The sequence below is a fragment of the Cupressus sempervirens genome, chromosome 5 (assembly GCF_028749045.1).
Source record: "Cupressus sempervirens isolate cs-2001-9-10 chromosome 5, ASM2874904v1, whole genome shotgun sequence".
Taxonomy (NCBI): Eukaryota; Viridiplantae; Streptophyta; class Pinopsida; order Cupressales; family Cupressaceae; genus Cupressus; species Cupressus sempervirens.
This window is the reverse complement of record NC_143122.1, coordinates 424,330,788-424,354,251: the sequence shown is the minus strand read 5'-3', so window position 1 is coordinate 424,354,251 and position 23,464 is coordinate 424,330,788. Positions and strand designations below refer to the sequence as shown.

The 23,464-nt window shown below is 34.0% G+C and overlaps 1 protein-coding gene across 1 annotated transcript in view; it reads left to right on the top strand.

Annotated features, from left to right (window-relative positions):
- Positions 1–23,464, top strand: part of RNL (RNAligase) — a 264,836-nt gene that overhangs the window by 146,294 nt on the left and 95,078 nt on the right. The gene's annotated exons all lie outside the window — the stretch shown is intronic.

Below are 23,464 nucleotides of genomic sequence, written 5' to 3'. Positions count from 1 at the left end.
ATGCAGGGTTGAGAATGTAGTTTGGAGAACACACATTAAAAAGCAGTCTGATCTACAAGCATTCTCCTTCCCACGGATACCTAGCAAAGATTTTTCAATCACACAAGTTCGAGCATAAAGGACTGGACCTGCAGTAAGCACAAAAGATATCTTCCTCACAAATCTGAATATACATTTGCAGAAGATCCATGTAATTAACATGGTATCAGAGCCAGGGTTCAGCCATGGTCAGTTCAAATGATTTGGTGCTCTATTTGAAGGGTCATGGTTCGATCTTCACTCATTGGAAGCAGATCTATCTTGCTGCCAGATCAGGGTTACACCCGTTCAGTGTTCTGAGCTTATCAAATTGCCTTTAGAGGCTCGAACTTGACTAAAATGTTGAGGAATGAATTTCTTCATTATATTGCACATGGACTTGGAATTTGGCGTTGAAATAGCCATAATGTTCACCAGACTTCTGTAGGCAGATCACAGAGAATATTCTGGGAATATACCATCATGCATCAAGACACCTGGCAGCTAGATCTCAACACCACCTGTGATCTTAATCTTCCCACATCGACTCAAGTAAGCAAGATGAAAGGAAAACCGACCTGGACAAGATTGTCAAAGATTAGATTTGAATCTTGGTGGAACTTGTTTGATATCATCAATTTTGTGCATATACAAATGAGGAATAACAAACGGCAATTTCAGGAGAGAATGCATGTTTAGTTTGCCACCACTAAATTAGAGGACCACAGGTTTATTCAGGAAAGACTTGGATCTTGGTTCCTTCTTGTTTCAAAGTTGATATGGGAAAGTGGCAATATGCATGGCATGAGAGCACGAGTTGTGTCATGTTGCAAAAAAGGGTACAGAAACTCTATAACTCCCAATGCGCTCACTCTCTTGTAGTTGTTAAATTTGTTAAAATTTCATGGTAGCCAGAGCGTTAAACTTCATCTCCATGAAATTAGTCTCATTGAACTTCCAAAGGCAGTTGAAAATGAAAACTGCAAATGCAGGAGAGTTATCTCTTTGTTTTAGTGTTTTTGCCTTGTAACCAAAATCGAAATCGAATAGCAGTTAGCTGAAAGGAAGTGGCAGATATGATTTAGATACGTCGATCAGGAATAGTGAATCAAACAATGGGGCTCACAAGTTGTTTGCAAGAAGAGGGCTGTTGACAAATAATATAGAGAGATTTGTAGCAAATTGACTTCGTTTCAGCAGTCACAAGGCTCACAATTCAGATCACAAACTCTCATTGAAACTCGGAGGTAGATCGCAGGCCTGCAACCTAGGTTTGGTGTGCAACTTCAGACACCTATTTGGGTTGCGCATGGTTTGGAGATGACTAGACAACTAGGCAGCTATATTTGAGAAATCATTAGTCAAGCCAAATATTGCTTGTGGTTGATAAGGAACAATTTCTGGTTTTCCTATCCTGATCCAATTTGGATTCAAATTAACCTCGAAGTTGAATTCATTTGGATGGAAGGATTCCTTTGGCTTATTAAATATTAGAGACTCTTGAAGCAGCTAACGTGAAACCCTTTGACCTATATGTTTTGATTGTTACATTTGTAAATTCACAAACAATCACAGAATAGCAGCAGTTTGCAAGTTTTGAGTGTCAACAGGTAGCAGGGTTCACAAATGAGGGATACCTTTGATATTCTTGGAAGTCTCAGTACTCTGACTAGCAACACTTTACATTTTAATGGAAACATAATGAACTGAGATGGGTTTGCACTTGAAATTACTTCAAGATCAATATGAGTAAAGGATTTTAGAATATACTTTGGACTGGAGTTTGTGATCTAGTCTGACTTCTATGTTGCTGAATGCTTACATCTGTTGACTGCGGACGGACCAAGAAGTACAAAGAGATAAGTATTCTTTATGGTTGAATAATGCTCTACAATCATTCATATTGTTATTAATTCATTCTATATTATTTGGATAATGAATCATGAATTATTCAAGCATTGATATTTCTCTTGGACTGTTATTAATCTCTGTGAAAAGCTGTCAGGATGGCACCAAGGTTAGAGTACCAGATGTATCTAAGTATTCTTCTACCAAGGAGCAATTACTTTTCATAAGAGGAATGCAATGGGAAGATGAGAGATATGTAGACTGCTTCATTGATACATTTAGTTGTATCTCCCACCCTCTGTGAGCAATGTTAGGTAAATCCATCCTTTGCGAGTATGCAAGATGGTATCATAGAAAGTCCATAATGTTCAATATCACCCTCTGAGAATGCCATAGTGGTTATGTGAATATTTTGAATGTTTTGAATCCTCCCTAGCTAAGAGGGAGTATTGAAATTAGCTAAACCGGATTCTAGCATATTTAATTCTATTGTACTGGCCATAAATGAAGGTTGTGATCTCTAGATGGGAGATACATTTGATAAGGCTTTGTTAGGTCAGAAATATTAAAGGAGGATACATTAGGATGCTGGAAACTATAGTCAAGCACAAAATTCATTGTAATATTTGGTGACTATCTACCATTTTGGAAGGCCATTACTCAAAGAGTATTTGGTGAATATCGTTGATACTCTAGGAGGCCAATACTCATGGTATCATATGCAATATAAAAACATTTTACTCAAGGCATTTTTGATCCTTCCTCAAGTCCAAGAGAGAGTGTTAATGATTGTGGACTTAGAAAAGATGCATTCTATATAACCTTATGACTATTTCAGATTATTAGTAATGGTTCTCTTAGAAAGAAGGGAATAAAGTGACATCATGCTGTGACACTAAGATCATTAGCATGATATGCCTTCTTGACAAAAGGAGAAGTTAAATGATCTGCAATGACGAATCTTGACTCAGACGGAGTAGACCAAGCTTTATTTATTCCCGAGTAATAAAGAATTTGTAGCAAAATCATAAGTATCATCTTATAAGAAGGTTATATGTTAGAGAAAGTACTGAGAAGATCGAGTTGACTCCCTAGGATCTAGGTTATACAAACTCAGACTAAGTGTACCATGTCGAGATGGTGTATACTCATAAAGCACAAAAGCTTTCATCAAGGTTATGATGGAAAGATAAGTATCTATTGTACTTGAGCTTGTCTTTTACCTTATATCTATAATATCTTTCATTTGTATTTCTTATAAGAAGAGTATATGCCTTGATTTTGTTTTTTGAAGAATGTTCTTGTAGGAAAGAAGTTTGGATTTAGAGGGAGTCCGACATCTCATCAAGGCAACCTTGAATAAGGTGCAATCATCTGATGGGCCTACCTTTATAAACATCATGGTGTGGAAGCATTTTTCAGCAAACAGTCTTGCAACATCAGTTTGCAGTAATAGAAAAGAATCTTCCAGCATGAATTTGATGTGATAGCAAATGATCTTATGGTGTTTTTTCAATAGAGGACTACTGGCAAATCTTGAATAGATTCAAGATTGTGTTGTGAAAGAGACATTTCGATGTCTATGAATCACAACTTGGATAAAGAGAGAATTTAATTATTCTCTTGACTTCATCCTTAATTAGAAAGCAAATATTCTTATCAAACCTCTCTGAGAGTGATCATCTCAGGAAAGATCCAGGGATGATTGAATTATTTTGTATTCTTATGATAATTTTATTTTTGTCAGACTATTGAATGTTATGGGCTCCACCATGTGTAATCATTGTTTAAGAGGCGATGATCTCTGAAATAATGAATACTTGTGTAAAAGGCATTATGAGAGATGATGATCTCTTAGATAATGTACTAAATAGTAGATTTTACTATAAGATCCAGATGAGTTTTAGATCGTCTTGTGACATTGACATTGCTATGTTCATGGGTCACAAATTGGATAAAAGAAGAATTTTAGAAATTCTCCAGGTTTATCCTGTACTTTGGTAGATCTTAAACTCAGGATCTCGTTGTGATATAGAAATACCAGTTTCTATGAGTCACAACATGTATCTTATCATTAGTAGCAGTGATTTGTCATATCACAGGTTTAGTAATATGACTTTGTGTCATGTGTTTTATGATGCTACATACTAAGAAGAGATAGACAGATATAGAGTATTAATTCTTGCTTAACATCTGTATTGATGTTGCTAGATATTATATCTCTCTGTAGGATTATCAGGTTAAGATGGAGTGTTGAGAACGTAACTTGGATAATGCTACAGGTCTGTTAGTACGGGCTGTACATTCTTCTATGGATAATATATATCCAATGGTTGACAATTAACACATTTATACCTTCCCTAGAGAAGCCAACGATTTCCAAAAGGTGTTCTTGTTTTGCATTTAACTTAACTAATGCTTAGTTTTGTTAATTATATTCAGACTCCTTGAAATCGGCGATTTAGGGATAATCTTGTGTTATTGTCAAAACTAATAGTCATGTCCCTTGAGGGACATACCCTCTAGATGGGATATATGTAGGGTTGAGAATGTAGTTTGGAGAACACACATTAAAAAGCAGTTTGATCTACAGGCATTCTCCTTCCCACAGATACCTAGCAAAGATTTTTCAATCACACAAGTTCGAGCATAAAGGACTGGACCTGCAGTAAGCACAAAAGATATCTGCCTCACAAATCTGAATATACATTTGCAGACGATCCATGTAATTAACAATAAATAATAAAATACTATATTAAAGCCTACATAATTATGACTCTAATTAAGTTGATAAAATTAAATTATTGATTTAAATATATTTTTAAATCAATAAATTTTAAATTGAGAAATCTTATTCAAAAAAACTTGGCAAAAGAAATTTGACCTAATAAGCCATGCTCGGGCAGGAAGATTACTCCGTTATTCTAGAAATCTAACAGCAGCTCATGAGCTGTTCCTCCGTGTTTGTTAACCAGTAATAGATTTGACATTTTAACTTTCCTACAGGAAGAAAGCAAGGAAAAATCTACTGTGGACAGGAAAGATAGTTTCAGATCCTTGGCAGCTTCATGAAGCTAGGGACAGAGAGAATCACAAGGAAAGCAATTTGATGATCTTATTAACTCAGATGAAACTGGAGAAGGATGGCAACAAGTGGTTATAGAAGAACCAAAAGAGCAAAAATCCCTTGAGTGCAAATTGTTTCAAAATCACTGAACGGGAAGAGGGAGGAACTGCGATTCAAGCAACAGAAGGAAATTTTCAATTAAACGAAGAATGCAGGAAAACCTATCGCTCCTCATGTTCTGATCTTATCCAAACCCATGAAAGAAGGGAATAACGACATAATCAGTTTTAATAAGCCTTGGCCGAAAAATGTATCAGCAGCTAATAGTATTCCTATAGGCCCTAAGCTACCTAGTATATCTTCTTGATTAAATCAGATCAAGGAATCTAGCAGTCTCAATACCCTTGTTAGATGCCCTAAAGCTTATATCACTCATAGAAAATCTGATGGATCTAGGGTAAATCACAATTACTCAAACATACTTCATGGATCTCCGAAAGCAGAAACCCTAATTACTTACCAGAATTGCCACAAAGATATTTAGATAATAAGTGATAGATATAGTGAGGATAGATGGCAGGAATGTTTAGAATTTGGAGCATACACATTATGGAGTAGTTGTAGAGAATTAATCCCAAAACTGGTAAAAAGCTTAAAAGAGTTTTGTGGGGATCAGGTAAATATCATTACTTATCCCAAGTGTTTGCTGTATTTACATTGTTTAAATAAAGAGATTAGGAATGAATTGGCTTCTATTTCGTATTGTTTATATAAGGGATATTCATTAAAATTCATAACACGGGAATCAAATCGTAATGAACATAATCTAGAAAAGTATCATGCTCCAACTTGGTTTGAATGTAAAAAGTTTCCTTCAGAACTAAATCATATTCAAATCCTCAATAAAATAGTTAAAAACTTAGGTAACTTCCTGGGCATTGAATCAGATTTCAACATATCCAACAATATTAAGTTTTTTTATGGATACAAAGTTAGGGAAGAAGGAACTTAATACCAAGAAGATTAGTACGAATAGATCTATTTATTTACAAAACTTCACAAGATTTGAAGGAGTAATCAAAGGCATCATTAGATCAAATCTCAATTGTGATTCTAATCAGATTTTTAATTCATGAATCTTAAAGAGGCACTTAGGAGAATCGATACATGGAGGAAAAGATCAGAGTAAGAAAAAGAAAAAGAAATAAAAAAGGATGGACATATTCAAAAAACACATAAAGGGAGGAAGGAGCTAAGGAAGAAACAATGAAAGAAGGAGAAGTAAGATCAGGGGAATCAGAGAATGTACTTAACAAAAAGGAAAGACCAAGACAACAAAAGGAAAACCAGGGGAAAATGAAGAGATCGAAAGAAACAAAAAACAGGAATTGGGAATGTAAGGATATGCAATACAAAATATCAAAGTTTAAACAATGCATACTCTGCCAAAGAGAGAATGGTTTCATAGAAGACCTTAATTCCAGTATGAAGATTTATAATAGTTTATCTCATGACATCTTACTTAAGCAGAATGATATCTATGATCAAATAATCTTAGGAGAGCTATTGTGTAGAGAGCATCTTAAACTTTTTAACTCATGACTATAGAGTAGAGAAAGCCAAAGATTCAAGAAATAAAGGAGATAGAGTCATAGATAAAAGGATAAAAGATGATTCAAGAGACAGAGTAAGATGAGAAGGTAAACAACCTAAATGTCAGAGCTGTAATGAATTCTTAACTTAGAAGGAAAATTACATAGTAGAGAATCAGACAACATTAAATCAGTGTATGGAGATCATAGCAAAGGATAAAGAAAGACATCATCTAGAAAAGGAGAGCAGAGAAATTTCAGAATTGGAAAATGGGAATGGAATTAGAATACAAACAGAGTTTGATAAGAATTTAGAAGATATGGATCATCAAGAGTGTAATGAAATAGACTTACATGTAGAACAACAGACCTAGGGAGATAGTATCCCTCCAACTTCATCTGCACATTGAGGGAATGTCACAATCCGTAAAAAAACAAAGAAAAGAACTTACAAATTTTGGCAAACTCCTGCAAATGGAAAATGCCAATTTGAAATCAGTGACAGAGAGGAACAACAATGTTGTGTGGAAATGTATAAGAATAAGGATCCCTTAACACCAATTGAAGCAATTTCTTTCATTAAGGCAGTTAGTTCAGAGGAACAAGATACATGTAAAGAATGACTGACTGCTAATGATAATTAGATACAAATCAGCCAGTCATGGGAAGAGTTTGGGGTTTTAGATGACAAAGAGCAACTAATTGAAAAAAAAGAGCTCAAAGGTATGGACCAACAGTACGAAGACGGTAAGAAACAAGATAAGGATGAAATGGACATAGGAAAACAGAAAATGAAGGAACTAGAAGAAGAAGAGGAGGCCCTAGAAGAAGTAAGGACTTCAACTAGCATCAACAATGCTTAAAAGTTTATGGATAATTTAGGCATTTGAATCAATCAAGAAGGTTTTAAGACTCCAAAATGTGGTAAGCAAAAAATTAAGCGTGGAAGAAAGTCACTAAAGGAATTTAGATCTGTTGCAAGGCAAGCAAAGAAGCAGAAAAAGATCATCGAAATTGTGAATTTAGTGAAGGAGAAGAGCCTTCCCATACACTAGTGAGGATCACAACTTGGAATGCTAGGGGTCTAAATGCCCCTAGCAAAAAACACTTATTAAAGTGCAATCTGACTTTATTTAAATCAGAAGTAATATTAATTGAAGAGATTAAACTGAATAAAGAAGAGGAAGTAGACTAGAAAAGAAATTGGGCAACTAGAAAATTGTATTGGTAGAATCTAATGGGGCGTCAGGTGGAATAGGAATCATCTAGAATCTGCGGAAAGTAACCTTTAAAACAATGGTTTCTAATAACAAGATGAGGGGCAAAATTAAAAGCTTTAGACATAACCTTCAAATAATCCTGATTAATGTTTATGGGCCTACCTAAACAAAATATAAGAAAGAACTGTGGGACGAGATTAGTTCATTTATGGAAGCTAATCATAGAGAGAACTACATTATCAGTGGTGATTTTAATGCAATCTTAAACGTGGAAGAGAAGTATGGTGGTTCTTAGATGTTAACACAGGTAATAATAGATTTTAGAGAATGGGCTGGGAAAAACAATCTATTGGATATACTAACATGCAATGGAGTATATACTTGGAACAATAGAAGGAAAGGCTTTTGTCATATAATAGAAAAATTAGATAGGTTTTTTTTTCCAAAGGGGAATTAAGTGTCAGGCTTAGATCATTATCCAGTCAGAATTGAATTAGTAGAACCCGTTAAACCATCAAGGAAGCCATTCAAATGTGAAAATATGTGGTTCTTAGACATCAAGTTCATGGATAACATCAATCAATGGTGGCAAGAAGGTAATTTCCAAGGATCCAAAATGTTCTGCTTTGTATCCAAACTTGAAATGCTTTAAGAAAAATCTTAAAATGGAATAAAACTCTCTTCAACAAGATATTTAAAGAAAAATCAGATAATGAAGAAGAGCTTAGAAATCTAAACAAAAAAGTAATAAAAAAAGGAATGGATAATGAAAAATTTAACAAAGAGAAAAGGCTAATAGCAAAATAGGAAAATATATTGGCAAAGAAGGAGATATTCTGAAAACAAAAGTCAAGGGAGTATTGGTTAGTAGAAGGTGATCGAAACACAACATTTTTTCATTACAACACTATTAATAATAGATCTATTAACAAAATATCAAAAATAAAAAATTAAAGAAGGGAATATGGAAGAAGATCCCACTAAGATAGTAGAGGTATTCGTAGATTATTATAAAAATATCCTGAATAACTTTGACTGTTCCAATCGGATAGCACAAAAAAAGAATTTAAAAGCAATTTGTAATTTGATAACATCAATAGACAATCAATTTCTTAATAAACCCTTTTTTTTAGAGGAAATTAAAACTGCACTCTCTTAACCCAGATAAATCACTAGGACCGGATGGTTTTCAAGTATTTTTCCTTTAGAAGTGTTGGGATATTATAGAAGTGGACCTCTTGAAGGTAATAGAGGCCTCAAGAAATGCAGGAACATTATCGATGGAGATCAACCATACATTGTTAACTCTTATACCCCAAAAAATGAATCATGAAGAACCTGGAAACTTTAGACCTATCACATTATGTAATACAATATACACAATATTATCAAAAAAATTAGCTTTTAGACTCAATTTTATCCTTCCTAAACTAATATCTGAAGAGCAAATTGGGTTTCTATTTGGTAGATCTATCTTAGACAACATTTCTATCATTCAAGAAACTATCCATTCAGCTTCCAGGAACAAGGATGCATGCATGCTTCTGAAACTAGACATCCAAAAAGCTTATGATATGGTGGACTGGAGATTTTTATGTAAGACCCTCAAAGCATTTGGGTTCTTTCATCAATGGATTAACATCATATTTAAATGTATAGCAACACCAAATATTTCACTCCTTATAAACGGTTCTCTAGAAGGGTTCTTCAGCATATCTAGAGGGATACAAGGAGACCCTATATCGCCCTTTTAATTCATTATCATGGTTGAAGCATTTGGTAGAGCAATAAAGAAAGCTCAATCAAAGGAATAACTGTAACAGAAAACATCCTAAATGTTACCAACAATTCGCTGATGACATAATCCTACCAGGAGAAAGTACAATAGAAGAAGCACAAAAGTTCAAACAAATTATACAAGAATATAGGGAAGCTTTAGGGCAAAAGGTTAATGCTGAGAAATCAGAAATTTTCTTCCGCAACACATCACCAGAAATGGAAGATCTTATTTACAATAGTATGGGATTCAACAAAGACTCCTTCCTATTTAAGTATTTAGGTATTCACTTAGAAAACCAAGCAAGAAAAATTAAAACACAAAATAATATCTTAGACAAAATTGATAAGCAGATTGAAAGTTGGAAAGGAAAATGGTTAACCAAGGTAGGACGAACTTCGAAAATTAAAGTTATTCTTTCAGCCAACCCTATTTACCAAATGTTATGTCTCCCCTTACCTAAAAATATTAACAAAGACTAGAAGGAAAACTTTGAAACTTATTTTGGAAAGGACCAGAAGAAAAAAATAAATTAGCATTAATTAAATGGGAAAATATCTGTAGACCTAAAGAATTAGGAGGTTTAGGTATCAAAAATTTTAGTTGGCAGAATGAAGCATTAGGAGCAAAACTAGTTTGGCAAATGTATCAAGAGAGAGACAACAAGTAGGGTAAAATTTTATACAATAAATATTTATTTGACATCTTCACTTAGAATTAGAAACCCACCAAAAGGGTTTGATTCTTGGAATTGTATGTTAAACTGCCATTCAATGATTAGTAAATATGTTACTTGGGACATAGGGAATGAGGAAGAAGCATTTTTTTGGGAGGACTCTTGGGATGGCCTCCTCTAGATAGTCTCGATGTTCGTGCAAATATGAAAAACACTTCTGTTAATCTATGGGGAAAACATGTAGCTAACTATAAGCAATTGAAAAGGGTAAATGAGGAGGAAATTTGGATGTAGAAATCTTTAGAAGGTATAGATTTAACAACCGAAGGAAAAGAGACTTTTGAGCATCTACTCAGTCAGGGGTAGGTCAATCGCAAGAATAGAGAAGATAAACTCATTTGGGGGGCCTTAAAGGATGTGTTATATAGTGTGAAGAAAGGATATGATATTATAATAAACTCTGAAAGATGGGAAAGGATTAATATGCTTGTCAAGTTGTGCTGGGATTCAACTTGCTTGCTAAAGGTAGGAATCTTCGTATGGGCTGCCATTCAAAAGAGAATTCTAACAGCTGATAGATTTAGGAAGATGGGGTTTGAGGGACCATCAAGATGCTGATTGTGTAAAGAAAACTCCGAGACAGCAGAACAGCTGCTTTTCCAGTGCTCCTAGAAAAGGAATGCTGGTATCGGCTATGTTAGAAATTAAATTAGAGTACTCCCCTCCCTGGGTATCTTAACAATCATTTAATTGGTTGGCTTAACGACAGTAAATTTAAAATATATAATAAACTTTGGAACATATCTCCATCCATTCTCATGTGGGAAATTGGGAAAGAAAGAAACAAGCGTATATTTTGTAATTTGGAACTCAATATTCCTTCCTTTCTCAATAAAGTAGAAGCATGCATAATAGAAGTTACGAATAATAATTTAAGAAGATCAATAAAAGTAGAAGGGTCTTTCATTGAATGGGATGAAGAAAAGAAAAAGAATTGGGTCATTCTCATCAATCCTCCACTGGTTTATCATAAAAAAAACCTGCGAGCAAGAAAGACCTCCAATCGGATGGATAAAACAAAACCTTGATGGAGCTTCAAGAAGTAACTCGGGTAAGGTAGGTATAGGATGTATAATTCACTCTGATTTCGAGAACTGGATCATAAAGAGAGCTAAGCCTTTAGACATCACAACGAACAATATAGCAAAACTAGAATCTCTACAGGAATGGCTTAGCCTAAGTTTACAATTGGGTGTTAAGAAACTAATTATCCAAGGGGATTCCCAAATTATTTGAACTCTTTAAGAAAAAGGAAGACTCCAAACTGGATTATTAATTCAAAACTAGAGACAATGCTTAACTTTATAGATAAGTTTGAGGAAACTAGGTTTCTGCATATCTATGGAGAAGGAAATACAGAAGTTGACCTCTTAGCTAATAGAGGACATTACTTTGCGAGCACCCGAGACCCTATATAGACTTGGGTACTCCATTACCCTTAGCAGAAACCTTAGTTTATCCTTATTTGTCTCTCTTTTCCCCATTTATTATTATCTTTTAATCTTCTAACCATTAAAAAGAGTAACCTTAATTCGACATTCTAAATATAGTAATTCATTGTTAAGGATTACTTGTGAATCTTAAACATTATATAAACAAGTGTCTTAAATCTTATGGGTAGACATCATGACTTGGTCATGTCTTTGGCCACCTTTGTTTATGTATCTATTCATCATCAAGAACCTTCTAGGACTTTCACGAAGGATGAGTTCTTGGAAATCTAGATTTATGTATTTATTCTATTCTCTTACACTTGTCACTTTCGCTTGTTCTCTTGGCTTAGTGTCCTCTATGTTTTGTGATCTGTGTCCTACTATGGAGTCTACATTTTCTCTGTTTCATGCTTTTGAAGTCTGAACTATTGCTTTTAAGGGGGGCTGTCAAGCCAGAGAGATGGAATAGGATTTTGAATCCGATTGATGACATGACTAGGGTGGCGGTGAGTAGGATTTTGGGGGAGAATTCCTCTAAATACAATTATACATGGCACACCAACAGTTCTGTTTTAGAGTCTTTCATAACTTGTCTTGTTAGGGCTCATGTAGGTCATTGGGAGATTATTCGCTTGTGTTATATCTTTGATCCAATCAAGTTAGAGGGTCTTGAGTAAGCGGTTCATAGTATTAATAGGCATATGGAAATCCCTCTTGCAAAAGTTTATATGGCAAACCCTTCAAGTAGTTTGGGGCAAGCAGATGTTCTTAGGCATCCTTTTCTCAACATTAGAGATATCAATCAATTTAATAGAGTGGCCTAAGATGGAGGAGGCCATAATCATCTTCCTGCTTTATTGGAAGGGTACTGTCACAGACCATAATAAGGATTGGCTTCTTCAGTATTTGTGTATATTTGATGCCTACGTTGAACCAAGGTTGGAATTTGATGACTTAAACAAATAGGTTTTTTCCATCCCAAATCTGTATAAATCTAGTAGAGAAAAAACAACTTATGTCTTAGCTCCGGGCTCCATGGTGGTAGATTGTAGGAAGTGAACAATCTAATCATGGTTTACATCAATTTTTCCACATGTATACATCCTAGTCTGAGAAGGTGTTAGTTTGTGGTGAATAATCAAGGAAGTACTGTACATACTCTATAATTCCTCATCATTTTTGGTCTGACATGTAACTAATTTTAACCCTAAAACATTGTCATGCCGAAAAGCAGGGCGAAAACACAACAACAATTTTTTTATAAGGCAATAAAAACTATGTTAAGCACATACTGACATAAAATATGTTATGGAAGGATGTTAATAAGACAAGGCTAGTTTCGGGTCACAAGGTCTAGGCAACAACTGAGTTTCAATTACATTACATGAGGATGCTTCAAATATAGTGCACAGGTGCGAAACCCCAAGTTCTAGTGCTACAAGAACACTTAAGTCGATTGATTAAACCATACTTTCATGTTTAATAAGGTGTGACATCATGATCGAGGAACATTCGATAAGTAACATAAGTTAGGTTTGATTTGAGTCCTTTACGCTTAATTTATTTTACTTGTTAAATACCCTAGGTGTACATATCTGCACTTGTAGGTTAACCTATCTATAACTTAATATTTGGTCTCAGTTATAAACGTAGCATATTAGAACCAATTAAAACATTAAATATTCACCATAGAACTAATTACGAGATACAGTTTATCTCCAAACATAATCCTATACAACTATCGAGTCGTCTATTCAATCTAACCTATAACACCTTCGAACGCTAACAACCTCAAAAAAACAAGTTACTAGCTTAAGCCTTAAATAGTTAATTATTATTATTTTTGTTAAACGTCGTCCTAAAATCATTGAAATATCAAAATCAAGTCATCAATTAATAATTTAACATTATACAAACTTGAAACCACCATTTCATTAACATTCCCTAACACTATTCAACTTTAATCCATGACCTTTTCTATAACTTCAGACCCAATCAATTATTTACTAACTATAATGGATTTAAATTCAAATGCTATATATTAAAAAAAATCCTAATATAAACCTTAAATTAAATTTTACTATCTCTTATCCACAACATTTAACTATAAAATCATATTAACAATCACTGACACCAATCTAACCATCACCTAATCCTACTTACCTACTAACCCATCAATTAAACTAGTACTAGTTAACTCACCTTTATTACTCCTAAACTATTCCTAATTAACAAAATACTAAAACCACATTTCTAATGCCTAACCCACACTAACATTTTCTAACACTAATTTTATTATCACTAAATAAATTTCCTTAACACCTAAACATTCCCTTACTACCCACTAAGCTCCTAAAACCACTTGGCAAGTGCCACCCTATTCCCTAGACACTTGGGTGCCTCCCAAGGCTCTTGCACGCCTACCCAAGGTCTGCACACATTCCCCAGAATCTGCCCTCTTAAAAAAGGTGGAGGGTACGTGCATGAGTTGGGGAGTTCAAAATGGGGGGTGGGTTGGGGGGGGGGCGTGGTGATTGGAAGTTTTATGAAGTAAACATTAATTTTTTATTCATACTCTCTTTTTGCATTTGGTAAGACCAACACCTACTTTGGGAAAATGGAGATGTGAGGTGGGTGTGGGGACCTCATGGTGTCCCATCCCCCCTTCCATCATAGCTTGCTATTATATATATATATTGAATGGCGAAAGTCTCCCCACTTGAAAATGGGAATAGTGAGGAATTAATATATTGGTTGAGGGGACAATCCTTTTAAGACATTTCTTTATAATATTTCAAACCCAAAGGATTTTTAATACTCAAAATATTTATTGGAGGTATAGATGGAAATTGTTTTGCACTTGTGGGGAGAATTTTCATTTTGCCCATACATTTTCCAGCATACAGTAGGTGCATATTTTGAATTTTTTATATATATTTTTCCCTCACATTTTGCGTTTGGTCATGGGTTTAATTACATGGTATTTAATATTTTCTTATAGGTTAAGGGGGGTGATTTAATGTAGTTTTCCATATGTTCCAAATAGGACTTTAATCTATCGGTGAACCATTGTATTTACTAGGTAAGGTTAAAGTGAAATCTAGGATGTGTGTATAATTTGTACGTTGAAACTTAACATAAACTTTCAAGAGATCTATTCCAACTTTAGTTTAAATCTTCTCATGAAATGCCATGATCCTATTAATGTCAATCCATATTACTTTTATTATTGGAATTCAAGATTATAAGTGATAATTTATGGAATACTAACCTTTACTAAATATGCTAAATCAATGCAATTTTAGGTAAGAATTGAATTGAGATCAAATGAAACATTGTCACATAGTATACATGTTATTCATAATACAACTTCATTTCCATTATCAAATTATGAAATTTGCACCATATGATCTATTTCTTAGATCTTCGTCAAGTTAGTAATCCATCTTCAAACATGATTGCAAAATACAATAGATGGTATTACAATGGAGAAGTCTCCAACACAATAACATCAAGAACACCTTTATTGCTCCAATTCCAAATTGGCTCCATCATGAGGCCTATCCAAAATCTGCATAACATATAGAACTAACCATGGAGTGCTCACCTCCCATCCTAGGTCTCAAGAAGACCACCCACCGAGCTAGGAGAATTCAAAGCACACAACATATGACACAACAAAAACACCCACCCAAGGCTTGCACAATGGGATTCACCTTGATCCCATAACAAAGGGGTGAAGGTGGACTACCATGTAGGAGATTGCCAAATGTAAAACATACAATAACCATGTCTTTCCAAGGATAGAATTCACATAAACTTTCCATACTCTTCTCCTTATCTCCCCTAAAGCAAGATCAATAACATTGGCATGCAAGAGCCCATACACCTTGCATTTCTTCCCTCTTCTCTCAATGAGAAGAGACTCTACACTTCCATGGAGTCCAACTAGCCCCTTCTTCCATATTTGGCCACTTCTTCCCTATCCAAGGGTGAGTAATTCCATTATGCCTTTCACAAACTCCCTCATTCAAATCAAAGATGAACACAATAAGCATGAAATCAAACCCAAAATTCCATTTCTTACATTGCAACAACATAAATACATTGATCACATATGCAAGAGAATAAAATAACATACTAATCTATTTGCAACAAGAACAAAAACTTCCATGGCAATGGTGGAGACCAACCTTTACAAGTGTTATGGTATAATGATGTTTGAGAAGAGCCCAGTGCTTCTTTTGCTTCCTTCAATCTAAAAACCTAATGTCTTTAAAAGTAGAGAGTGGGTGAACCCCCTTTAACTCCTCAAAGGGCATCTAACAAGGCCTCCAAATCCTACCCACCCACCAGCATTAAATTCAGAAATGACCCCTAAGTCCTTTGGTTTTCTTTTGTCCCCTATCATAAATGCTAGATTGGAAAGGAATGTGGGTTTGGGTAAAGGTCAAGAGTCCACTCAATTTTCGCAACATGTGGTAAATGAAATATTAAAAGGGACACCAAGGCCACTAGGGGGTTCTGGTAGTGTTAGAAATGTTCCTAACCCATAGCCCTAACGCTTAGTTATTTGGATTTTGATAAAATTGGCCCCTAGGACCATTTTTTGGCCTATAGAAGTGACTAGAAAAATTTCAATTCAAATAATCTAATTGGTGGGATTTTATAATTATCTCTAAAACAAAGTGGTTTAATTAGGTTCCTAGTAAGTCGGTTAGGTTTACGATTACATTGCCAATCTTAGTAGACATGTTACATAAACACATGACAAGCGTCAAGTGACACTATAAAATAACATTATACATGATTGACATGTCATTACTTACACAGTGAAAATAGCTAATATATACATACAAATTTACGATCACAAATTAAATCACTTAACAACGAGGTTCGAATCTCTTCATTAGATTCAACCTTGGTTTTATAGTTTGCACATATGGTTGGTTATTGATTCTCTGTTAATTTTCATGGTAATTTTCCTATAGACTCAATTCGAACATTAGTAGCTCAATAAAATAACATGTATATATATAAATTCAATTGCATAATCAATTGATTGAACATTCCACATTCTCATTTTAATATGTTTTTCAATTTTTGCACCTGATAACCATAATTGATTGCATAATCGAAATAACATAACATATTCCTTAGTTTGAATTAAAATACTGAAATAATCATCATAATGCATGTATATATCTAAACATCATAAACAACATCAATAGAGCATACTGAACTATCTGAATGCATATAGCTTAATCATTAAGGTACCATAAATAACATCCTCATTACAAGGTGAAACACCTCATAGCATCGTTAGCACAAATCAATGTTTAAACAATCAAACAATATAGTAAGTCTCTAATTACAGGGTATTAAAACATTAACGTATCAACTAATATCAATTTCCATAAGGATACCTAAACCCTAAAATCTTAATTCATATCTATCATCATAATCATCTAAGTCCATAACTTTCTATCACCTAGTTTTGCCGATGTATCATAGAGAACACATATACAAAAGTACAACCTCTTGTACTTGATACCCTAACAACCTTAACACATCGTAATGTAATTATAATATTTAAAATCAAGCTACTTAAGGGCACTTCAAGTGAGTTGATAATCTTTGTCCTCAAATTTCTTATGATTCAAAAGAGGGTAAACAATAAGTTGTGTTATTGCAACAATCGTCAAATCATTATACATAATGTTGTCCTGTATTTTGTCACCACAAAATGTAAGTAACAGTACGAAACTAGTTTTAGTTTCGTATTTCTCTAAGCTTATTTCATTATTTAATTGGTTTCTATTGATCAACCAATTACTACCAATTGATATAATGGACTATTTTACTAAAGGCTTTCGTCAAGTCTTTTTCGTTTTTCTGTTTGTCGAGCCTATGCTTGATTTTTGATGCCTTCAACGTCCTTTTTTTTGTTTTGTTTTTTAGTGTGTGTTTCTCGGTTTTTAGTCCTTTGGTTTTGCTCAAGTCATGGCTTTCAGTTTCCCCTACAATTTGATCTAACCTAGAGCTTAATTAGATTTGTCAGTCAAAAGATATAGCTGTTTTAGTGCCCAAGAAGTGGACCTTTTTGATGCAACTACTCAAATTAAAAATATCATGTTATATTTTTAATTTGACATTCACTTTTTGCAAAATATAACTTAAATTCACTTTATGTTATGTTTTTAAGTTACTTTATCAATTAAATTTTCACTTAAAGTAATTGTAGCGCACTTTATGTTATATTTTTAAGTTGAGTTACTTTTTGATTTTTCACTTAAGTGACTATATTAACTATATAGATCAATTTAAGTTTTGACATTTAAATCAAATGCTTTAGTAAATATTACTTATTAAATGATATTTACATGTTATATTGTTAATATGATATGTAAATATAATTTATGTCCCACTTAAGTAAATATTTTATTGAAATTAAATTGACATGTGCTTATTAAATCACTTAAAGTCACTTAAAGTGGACATTTTTCATGTCATTACATAGAAAAATCACTTAAAGTGGACCTCTTTCATGTGATTACATGGAAAAACACTTAAATTGGACGTTTTTCATGTTGTTGCATGAAAAACTCAACTTAAAGTTTAATATCAATTAAAGGTGGACCTTTTTGATGCCATTGTATGTAAACTCACTTAAAATATGCAATGACATAAAAAATGTGAGCTTTTGCCTTGAGTTGCATATGCATGTTTTTAAAACATGTTATCACCTCCAAAAGGTGAGTTTTTAAACTAAAGACATGCTTTTAATATATGCATAAACTTCCAAAAGGTGAGTTTTTAAACTAAAGACATGTTTTTAATATATGCATACACCTCCAAAATGTGCGTTATGCATTAAAACACATGCTCTTGCACTTCCAAAACCCATTTTTGGAGTAACTTCAAGCAATGAGCTCTCAAGAGCACTTTTTTGGTGTTTTTTTCCTGATTTCCTCCATGAAATTTCTTGAAATCTTTTCCAGTGGGGTCATTTTTGCAAATCTATGTGTTTCCAAACATTGAATGTTGAGATTTCATGCTAAAAATGAGTTCTTCATGATGATTTTCAGTCACGTTTTTCTCCAAAAATGTTCATTTTAAAGTGATTTAAATGATGTTTTTGCAAGGAAAAGAGGCGTTTTGACATGTTTGATCATTTGCAATACACCAAGGGTCACGTTTTTGCAGTTGGAAGTCAAAAATGACTTATTTCATGCCCTTAGAGATTCATGTTTTTACGAAAAACGTCCCAAGGATATGCATTTGCCAAAAACACTGGAAGTTTGAGCATTCTTAGGGCACGTTTTTGACATTGTCCATAAAAAATGCTTCATTTTCTGCCCACTACAGATTCCTCTTGCAAAGTTTGAAAGGATGTAAGTTTGTTGAAGAATTTTCAATCTTAGAGCTTTTCGCTCCATTTTTGGAACATAAACATCATGTAAGTGGACATTTTCCTTCTGATTAATAAATTTGTTCTTGTTTTGCTTATTTTATGCACATTTTAGCCTGATGATTGCCACTTGTTGATTTTGTTGCCATGGAAAGTGTATTTTTCCATTAAATATGATGAAATGGTTCATTTTCATATTTTTGGTTTTTTCGCAAACTCCAAATTTGAAATTGCATATTGAAGTGCTTTGCTTATTGACATGTTTAAGTCATTTGCCAAAGGTACGCTTTTCTTTTGAAGGTTTTGTGTTTTGTGTGCTTGCTTTCCGTTTTTTCTCCATTTTGGAGAAGTTACAAGTTCTTTCCCAAGAATTTGGTCATGTTTCATTTCACTCCACCTTCCATTTCATGCAAGAGCATCATCACATTCCATTTTCATCTTTCCATGCCACAATACTTCGCATCTCATTTGTCAAATATAATTACATGTATTTCATCCCATCCATCATTCACAACTACATGTAATCTCATTTTCCATTTCCATTTCCATTCATCCATCATTCCTCAAAGACATCTATAAAAGGTCACTTTTTCTCGAGGCACATTGCATTCATTCATTCCATATGCACTTACACTTCATGAGCAAAATACATGTAATTCCATCATTCCATGTCATAAAGTGTTTTATCTCATCCTTCATACGCACTTACATGTAAGCTCATTCTCTATCCGCATCTGCATGTTATCTCATTTTCCATTCCTCATTACATATTGTATTTACATGTAATTCACTTTATGTGTAATGACATCTAGAGAACTCATTTTGACTAAAGGTCACACTTTTAAAGTCGAAAGTATTCATTTGCACACATTCCTATGCGCCAGGAACATTACTTAAAAAAAATAGGGAGTTAAAGGTGTTGATTGAAAGCTGTTCCAAGTTTACATTCGGACACCATCGAGAAGGTTTTCAAAGTGTCAGACTCCATAATGTGTCAATCTACAAAGGAGAATTCACGATAACTTGAATGAGAAAAAGACTTGATCACATCAAGATTTCAAATGACAACAGACAATTCATCAAAGAGAGTTAGAGGCTATCAAAAGACATAACATCATGATTATCAAGTGAATGTAGTGGCACGAAATACAAGAACTCTTGATCCTGTGATCATCCGGGATAGCATCACCAAGTATAAGGCCCTTCAAAACAATCCCTAGGATTGTTTCCTTCTTTTCTTTCTTCTTTCTTGTTCTTTCATGTTTGTAATTAGAGAGGATGCATTGTATGAAAGGATGCAATTACATGTAATGTGAGTTGCATGTAACCCAATAATTTCTCTCATTAGTTAGACTAGGTTAAAGTTGGTTGAGTTGCTCTCACTTTTTCCTCCATATTTTTTTCAACTCTTGTGCCTATATAAACCCCTCATTGTAGAAAACATCTTTTATTGTATGCAAGAAAGCTCTGTCACACTTGTTCAAGCATAACTTTGATTGTGTAGTACGAATTTGGGAGAAAAGTGAATGAAAGAAGCAATTGGATTCGAAGCTTTGATAGGAAGCAATTGTGATAGAGCAAATTAGAAGCTTTGACTGTAATTTGTGCCTATTGTCTTTGATTCATGTTATTATTGTGTGTTCAATAATAGAGCATAGTGATTTAAGAAGCAATTGAAGCCGAAGCTTTGACAAAAGCTTGTAGTACCATCTCAAATTCACGAAAAATAGATAGAATTCCCTACTTCTGAAAGTCTTTGTGCCCCAATGGTAGAGGTCATTCTTATAGAATAGGTTAACAAGACTTATGGCCAAACTAGTACCCTTTCAGCTAGCCTTTAAGTTGGTTTTAATTTAGTGGTATCACCGGTTACAACTTTACATAGAAGTGTAGTTTGAGGCTTCATATTTCCCATTACTTGCTTTGTGGGTAAGTGGATTCTTTTTTGAGAGATAACAGGAAAGAATAGTGGTAACACCCTTTTACAAAATCTCTTAACTTCTTGCTTACCTTTAGTTGATCCAAGTAATGGTGAGAAGGGGGAGCCTTTCCTTTAATGTAGGAGAGAATTTGTCTCACATGCTGTGGCTGGTCATCCTATTTTGCAACTGGATTTTATCCAAAACTGTCGGTTGCAAAATATCCACCCAACATATAAGATAGCCATAATTATCATAATGTCCTCTACATGGTTCCTAGCAAGGACAACAACATTTTCTTATGCCATTTCCTTGTCATGCTCATATATTTATTCAAATCCCCTATAAAAGATTTAACAGGGAAATTCATATTTAGATAAGTACATACGAGGAGGGGTCTTACAAGCGGCCAAAATACTTGTATAAAATGGCTTAGGGTTAGGGATTTCATAGTGTGTGATGCCATAATAGCTTCTTGTGGTAGTATTGAGCTGTAAGGGATTACTAATTGTAATCAGATTGTAACCAATTGATAATAAAATATTGGACTTGCTGTTGGTGGAAGTGGCCCAGGGATTTGGTGAACCACGTCAAATCTTTGTGTTTTGTGTCCTCTTGTATGCAATTTATTATTTTATGATATTGGTTATATTTGCATATAATTGTTAATTTATGAAACTAAAGACCCTAGCTTTCTATTTGCTTCAACAGCTTCGCAAAGGTCCTTTCCTAAAATCTCCCAATATTTTTGGAAGAAGGTATGGAATCCGTTTGGTCTTGGGGGCTTGTCAAAATCGAGATTAAACACCATTGTTTTGATTTCTTCCATCGTGAAGGCTTTGTTAAATTTTTTATTATCTTCTTTAGTTATGACTTAGGGAATAGATCTTTTCATGGTGTTTTGAGTGATTAAGTTTGAACTCTCATAATTGTTAATTATGTTTGTATAATAGTTTACAAATACTTCAGGAATTTGTTTTGGATCTTCTACTATATCTCCTATGTTATTTTTAATTTTAGTTATTCTAGTAATGTTTCTATTGTTAATAGTATTGTTATGAAAAAATTAGTGTTACGATCTCCTTCTAAAAGCCAAGCTTCCCTAGATTTTTGCTTCTAGAAGATTTCCTCCTTTGCTAATATATTTTCTTGTTTTTATAGCAGTTACTTTTCTTTGTTATTTATTTCTTCATCCATACTATTTTTGAGATTGCTTACAAACTATTTCATCAACACTAATGCCAAAGAATTATGTTTCCCCTGATAGCTTCTATGGTTCACCAACACATACTTATCATCGTCTCATAGTCAAAATATGAACTAACGGGGGACTTTGTATCAAATTCGGCAGGTATATATATATATATATATATATATATATATTCGCTCGTAAGGTAGCCATAAATATTGTAGCGGAAAATAGGATGATAATAAATAATGTTTTGGCCATTTTCTTTTATGGTTGGTGGGTGCACATTGCACATTGAGCTCCACTTTATCATACACACATAAAATTTCATTAGTTCTTATATATTAAAAATATAAAATATAAAAACTGAAGAGTGTGTGCGTGTGACTATATAACTTTTATTTCATTGTACATTTTGAAGCATATAACTATCGTTGAAAATTGAAATAGAATATTTGAATATATTTTGGTTTTCATTTATATACAAAAAAATTAAAATACAAAAATGAAGTCTATGTATGTGTTAGGTGTGTGTTGTAAGATGTATAAAGAAGTGAAGAGGACAAATAAATCCTGTCAACTGACCAAAAATAGATCATTGGGACTAGGTAAAAGCAAACAAAAACAATGACTAACTAAAAAGGGGAAAATTTGCAAGCAAGAACTATAATGAAAGGAGGGAGAAAGACCCTAAAAGATTACAAATAGAATACTATCAAGGTGAGCAACCAAAATCTCTAAGTGTCGTATGTCCCAAGATGCATTAGAAGAGCTAGTGAAAATTCCATTGATCACAATGTGAGTATACCGATCCAACATTTGAGAATGTTTCTAGGGAGGGTCCCTAGCTGAGTAGGCAGGTTGGACACTGCTAGGAGGTATAATTGCTATGTAGAACTCTCCCTAACATTTGATGCTGAATTACTACTGGTTGTGGTTGAAATTAGTTACGTGAGCCTGAAGCTGAGATTTATAGAGTTGATGGGGTTGAGAGAGGGTCCTTGATGTGGGTATGCTATGGAGCCAAAGCAATATAGTGAAGCATAACTGCCCCCATTTCTGGGCCTTCTTGTTCTATGAGCATTATCTTATTTCTGAGGATTTTGTGGCATCCAGTGATGGTTTGTAGTTTAGTTGGTGCTCTAGTTAGTGAGAATGCTCTTTCTAGCATTCTAGGTTTTTTGGGGTTTTTTCTCCTCAGCCCTTGGACAGCAGTGTTATTTGTAGAAACTAGAAAGTTCTTGTTAGGCGCCA